This window comes from Sus scrofa, chromosome 14 (assembly GCF_000003025.6).
Source record: "Sus scrofa isolate TJ Tabasco breed Duroc chromosome 14, Sscrofa11.1, whole genome shotgun sequence".
NCBI lineage: Eukaryota > Metazoa > Chordata > Mammalia > Artiodactyla > Suidae > Sus > Sus scrofa.
Window position 1 is genome coordinate 133,971,934 of NC_010456.5, and position 6,118 is coordinate 133,978,051.

The following is a 6,118-nucleotide window of genomic DNA, read 5'->3' on the forward strand; positions in this document are numbered from 1 at the left end:
CAATCCCGCCCCTTGATGGAAAGAGTCAGCTATTGGAAAGGTGGAAGAATCCTAGCACTGAACGCCTTCCAGTTTCCTCCAGCGGCATTCATGCAACATGGCACCACCAGGGAAAATCGCACATAAGACCTATTTATTTAGAGGCCTGGGCAGCCTCGGGAAATGAGCGTTTCAGGGCTGGCCAGGAAGGCGGCCAAAGAGACGCAGTGGCATTTCAATGTATGGCCATCCCGCAGTTTGCCTTCCAGTCTCCTGTTGATGGACGTGTCGATGGCATCCAGTTTTTTCACGATAGTAAATCATGCTGTCACGAACCGCGGGGGCGCGCCTTCTGCGCAAATGCGCTAGGTTTTCTTTAGAACCATTTTCCCCACACGCGCTGGGTAATGAGCATCATCTGGAGAGCTTGTTCAATACACGTATTCCCAGGTCCCTCCCTGTAAGGTCTGAGTTTGAGACGCAGGAATCTTTTCTTCTTTCTTTCCACGGTACTTCATTGCTGCCTGTTATCAGGGAAGTTCAGCCAAGCCCTGATTGGGAAGCAGGAGCGCTGGCTCAGCGAACGTGGTTCACAGTTTACTAATTAGATATGCTGATCTCTCAAACTGGATGCGCCCAATTCTGTCCCCTCCAGCCGTGGAAAAGAGTCCCATTTCCCCAGAGCCTTGCCAGCTCTTGGTACTGGAAGGTTTTAAAAAAAAAAATTTTTTTTCCAAATCTGACATCTTGATTTACTATAATCTGCATTCCCTTACCTTTTGGTGTGTGCTTGAGCAAATTTTCAGCGTTTAATGACCATTCAGTTTTCCTTTTTGTGACTGATATTTTCATAGCCTTTGTCCGCTTTGCTATGGAATGCATGTCTTTTTAAAAATTAGTTTATAACAACTCTATCACGTGTACTGCTCCGATCCTTTGTCAGTTGTGTTGCAGACCTTTTTTTCCGGTCTGCTTTGCTTTTCGTTTTGTTTAAGGTGTCTCATTGAACAAAAGTTTTACACTGCTATATCATCAGTTGTATTCCTCTGCTCCATTTTCATTTTCATTTCGTTTTGGTTTGTGCATTTTGCATCTTGTTTAAGGCCTCCTCCCCTCCCCGTAGTTACAAAGCTAGTCTTCTGCGTTCTCCTCCAGAAGTCTGCAAGTTTTGCTTTGCACACTCAGATCCTAGATATACTTGAATTTGATGTGTATGCACAGAGAGAGGCAGGGATTTAATTTTATTTTCTACGTGGATAACCACCTGTTCCAACAGCATTTTTTAATAGCCCACCCTTTCTGACTTGTAATGTCACTTCTGTCCTGTGTCAGCTTTCCATATTTGCTTTTATCACTCTCTTTAAATGTTTTTTTTGGGGAGTGGGGAGTTCCTGTTACAGCTCAGCAGTAACAAAGCTGACTAGTATCCATGCGGATGCGGGTTCGATCCCTGGCCTCACTCAGTGAGTTAAGGTTCCGGCATTGCCACAGCTGTGATGTAGGTCACAGATACAGCTCAGATCCGGCATCGCTGTGGCTGTGGTGTAGGCTGGCAGCTGCAGCTCCAGTTCCACCCCTAGCCTGGAAACTTCCATATGCTGCCCCTGTGGCCCTAAAAAGCAGAAAAAAAGTGGGGTTTTTTTTGGGGGGGAGCCACAGGCTGCACCCACGGCATGCAAAAGTTCCTGGGCCAGGGATCAAACCCTCACCATAGCAGCAGCCCAAGCTGCTGCAGTGACAACCCTGGCTCCTTAACCCACTGCACCACCAGGGAACTCCCAATTCAGTGGCTTTTAGCATAGTCATGCATCATCATCATCAGTCGATTTTAGAACATTTTCGTCACCTCGAAAAGAGACCAGGTACCACTCTCACCACTTAGCTACCCATCCCCCATCTCCCCAGCCCTGAGCAGCCCCAACCGACTTTCTCTCCATTATAGAGTCCTTACTGTGGAACTACAGAAATGAAACCATATCATATGTACTCTTTTGTGACTGGCTCTTTTCACTGAGGTATATACCTAGGAGTGGATTTGCTAGGTCACGTGATAACTGATTCTGATCATTTGAGGAGCTGCCAGACCGTTTTGCAAAGCAGCTGCACCATTTGACATTCTGACCAGTCGCGTGTGAGCGTTCAGATTCCTCTGCATCCCCGCCTACACGTTTTATCTGACTGTTTGACTGTGGCCGTCTCAGTGGGTAGTGAAGTGGTGTCGTTGATTTGCACTTCTCTGATGACTAATGATGCCAAGCATCTTTTCATGTACTTATTGGCCATTTATGTATCTTCCCTGGAAAAGTATCTATTCAGATCTGTTGCCCATGTTTAAATTGTTGTTGTGTTGTCGTTACGCCCAGTGCATTCAGAAGCGCCACAGCAGTGACCCAGGCTGCTGCAATGACAGTGACGGATCCTGCACCACAAGGGAACTCCTGGGTTGTCTTCTTATCATGGAGTTGTAAGAGTTCTTTATATATTCTGGATATAAAGTCCTTTTCAGATACATGACTTGCAAATATTTTGCTTCATTCTGTGGGTCGTCTTTGCATTTTCTTGATGGTATCCTTTGAAGCACGAAAGTTTTTAATTTTGATGAAGTATAAATACTCTGTTTTTCTTTTGTTGGTCATGCTTTCCATGTCCTATCAAAGAATCCTTTGGCAAATCTAAGGCCATAATGATGTGCCCCTGTGTTTTCTTCTAAGAGTTTTATATTTTTAGCTCTTACATGTAGATCTTTAAGCCATTTCAAGTTCATTTTTGCCTATGCTGTGAAGTAAGCTACAGCTGTTCTTTTGCACATGGCTATCCAGTGGTCCCAGCACCATTTGTTGAAAATATCATACTTTCCCCTTTGAATGGTCTTGGCATCCTCGTTGAAAATCAGGTAACCTGTACACATAGTGTTACTTCTGGGCTCTCAGTTCCAGTCCATTGAGCCTCACGGCCATCCGTGTACCACACAGACTTGATTACTGTTTCGCTCTGGTGGGTTTTGAGAAAGGGCATAGTTTGTTCTATTTTTCAAAACTGTTTGAACTATTATGGGTCGTTTGCAATTCTGTATGCACTTTAGAATCAACTCATCAATTCCTACAAGTCAGCTGGGATCTGACAGAGGTCGTATTGAATGTATAGCTCAGCTTGGGGAGTTTGCATCTTAATGATGTTGAGCCTTCCGTTCCATGAACATGGGATGTCTTAACATTTACTTAGCTCTTTAATTTCCTTTAACAGAATTTTGTAGTTTTCAGAGTATAAGTTTTGCATTTCTGTTGTTACATTTATTCCTAAGTATTGTGTTCTTTTTGCTGCTATTGTCATTGGAATTGCATTCCTGTTAGATTTTGTTTTTTAAAGCCTGTTAGAGTAAATTGCTCTTAAGCTCAAGGCTAACATCCTGAAGGTCCCAGGTAGTGAAGAGGCAAGTCCCGAAGGATCTTGCTCCTTCCCCTCCTAGCCCAGCAGTTGTTCCAGCTGTTGTGGTTGGGTCCCTGCCTTGTTTCCTTTCTGCCTGAGAGGCGGGAAGGAGGAGGGAAGATCAATGAGGTTAATCAGTCCTCCCTCTAGAGGTGGGGCTGGTGGAGAGGGGGGCCTGACACGTTCTGTTCCCTCGGTGTTCCTCTCTTCTGGCAGGGGAGCAGAAGGCAGGGGAAATCCCTTTACCCCCCACACCTGATCTGGTGTGGACTGTGGTCGGCTGTGAGTATGACGTAGCTGGGCCCTGCCCTGGAGGATCTCTCAGCTTTCTTGGGAAGAGAGACACACACTCACCGAATGGTAGGGCTGGCTCGGGGATTCCAGGCTCTGCTGGCCTGCTGTCTTCCTCGTATTCATCTTAATGACGGAAAAATTGTTCTGCATTAAAGATTTTCTCCTCTGAGAAGACCTTCCCTAGTAATAGTAATTAAATTTTATTGTCATTATCTTGGAAATCGCTCTAGCCTGCCTCTGTGAACCCAGGCTTGCTTACATGTAAGCATATGAATCACTTTCTCGAGGAATTGTTCCTAACCTTGAGGTACCTGGAGGGGTGACAGGTTCAAGTGGAGTGACAGGTTCAAGTGGAGTGCTTTTCTGCGCCCCCCCCTCTTCTGGGGGGGGGGCGGAAAGCCCTGATTGGTAGTGCTTGCCACTTTCCATGGTGTAAATGCTCCCATCATGGCCGATTTTGAGCCACGGACGTGGTGTCACTGCACGTGGAGTTGGGAAGACGTGTGTATGGTTAGTACCAGCCACTTAATTTCTGTTCTCATAAGGGAAATGGGGTCCCCCGACTCGCTGGGATGAACCTGGTGTCCGCAATGTAGACACCAGCCGATTTCATCCCTGGTGCACGGCTGTGGTTGTGTTGATGTCGCCCTGGGAGAGGATGGATGGGTGGGGGTCACCCGAGAGGAGGCTGTATGTCTCCTCTCTGCGGAGCACAGAGCCGCGAGCTCTGTGAACAGAGCAGAGGGGTTCTGGGGGAGTTGCAGAGAATGGAAGAGAAGGAAGCAAAAAGAGCTAAGAATTCTCAGTCCTGTAGGAAATGCTGCCCAGCAGGTGCCTTTCTAGGCTTTGACCCCTGCACCATGCAAGTCTAACAGCCCGGTAACTCTCAGAGGGGAAAGCCAGGGCTCTGGAGAACAGCTGTATAGCTCTGCTCCTGACCTCTGGACCCTGGTCCCAGCCAGCACTGCCCCTAGGATGCAGCCCCCCAGCGGAGCCTGGAGGGCCCAGAAGTGGCCCCTGGCAGTGCCTTGGCAGCTTTAGGGAACTCCCAGATGGTCCCAGCCTCGGTCCTTCCCACGTGCCAGCCACTCAGGACTGAGTGGGGTGGTAGGTCCAGGGGGTGTGGGAGCCATGGCTGAGGCATGGGCCCCTGGGTGGCAGGAGATGGGCCCCCACAGAAGAGTGAGGCTCCCTCACACAACACATCATGCTCGGTGAGAACCCCTGCCCTGTCATTTTGGCCGAAGTCATCTTTCTCTCACACCGGATTCCGTAACCTTACCTTCTGCTCAATTCAGTCTGAGCGTTTGTTTCTCTCTTTCTGACCAGCCCCTTCTTCTGCAGCCCTTCCTTCAAGCTGGCTGCAAGGTGACCCTGGCAGCATAGCAGTCAGCACCCTCGCCCATACCCGCATAGGACCAGATGTGCCCCAGCCCCACTGGGCCCTGCCCTGCCCGCCTCCACCAGTGTTCCCCCCACTCTCCCTCTATTTATTCATGTGGCAGGAACCCCCCCCCCCGTGTTTTAAAAAAGAAACTTCCAGAAACATTTGCTGAGATGTTTCAGGGTCTGGCACTGACCCCGCAGGGTCAGAGTCCTGCCTGAGTGTGGATGCAGGTTGGGGCTGGGGCTGCCAAGCTCAGTAATGATGGGCATCCCAGACCCCACCCCCACCCCTGCAGACCACGCCCATGAGTGCTCAGTGTGTGGAGAGGAAAAGGCTGGGAACGCATGGTCCTCTGGGCGGGCGTATGGTGGGGTTCAGGGTCTCTGGGCATTTCCAGACTGGAGCAGCCAGGGGCGTTGCACGTGACCGCCAGGGCCTCACCTGCCAAAGTGACTATGGGTCTAGCCGACCTGAAGCATTGCTCTCTGGAGCAGCAAACTATGCTTTCAAATTTCTTTTCTTGGAGTTCCCATTGTGGCTCGGTGGTTAACGAATCCGATTAGGAACCATGAGGTTGCGGGTTCGATCCCTGGCCTTACTCAGTGGGTTAAGGATCTGGCGTTGGCCATGAGCTGTGGTGTAGCTCACAGAGGCAGCTTGGATCTCTTGTTGCTATGGCTGTGGCATAGGCCGGCGGCTACCGCTCCGATTGGACCCCTAGCCTGGGAACCTCCATATGCCATGGGTGTGGCCCTTGAAAAGACCAAAAAAAAAAAAAATCTATCTATCTATCTGTCTATCTTTTCTTTTTTTTTTTTTTTTTTGCTTTTTAGGGCTGCACTTGCAGCATATGGAAGTTCCCAGGCTAGGGGTCCAATTGGAGCTGTAGCTGTCAGCCTACACCGCAGCCACAGCCACAGCAATGCTGGATCTGCGACCAGCAAAGCCTCATCTGCGACCTACACCACCACTCACAGCAATGCCAGATCCTTAACCCACTGAGCGAGGCCAGGGATCGAACCCGCATCCTTA

General features: G+C 49.2%; 1 protein-coding gene across 2 annotated transcripts in view; it reads left to right on the top strand.

Moving 5' to 3' along the window:
• Nucleotides 1-6,118, top strand: part of LHPP (phospholysine phosphohistidine inorganic pyrophosphate phosphatase) — a 135,130-nt gene that overhangs the window by 107,889 nt on the left and 21,123 nt on the right. The window lies entirely within an intron of this gene.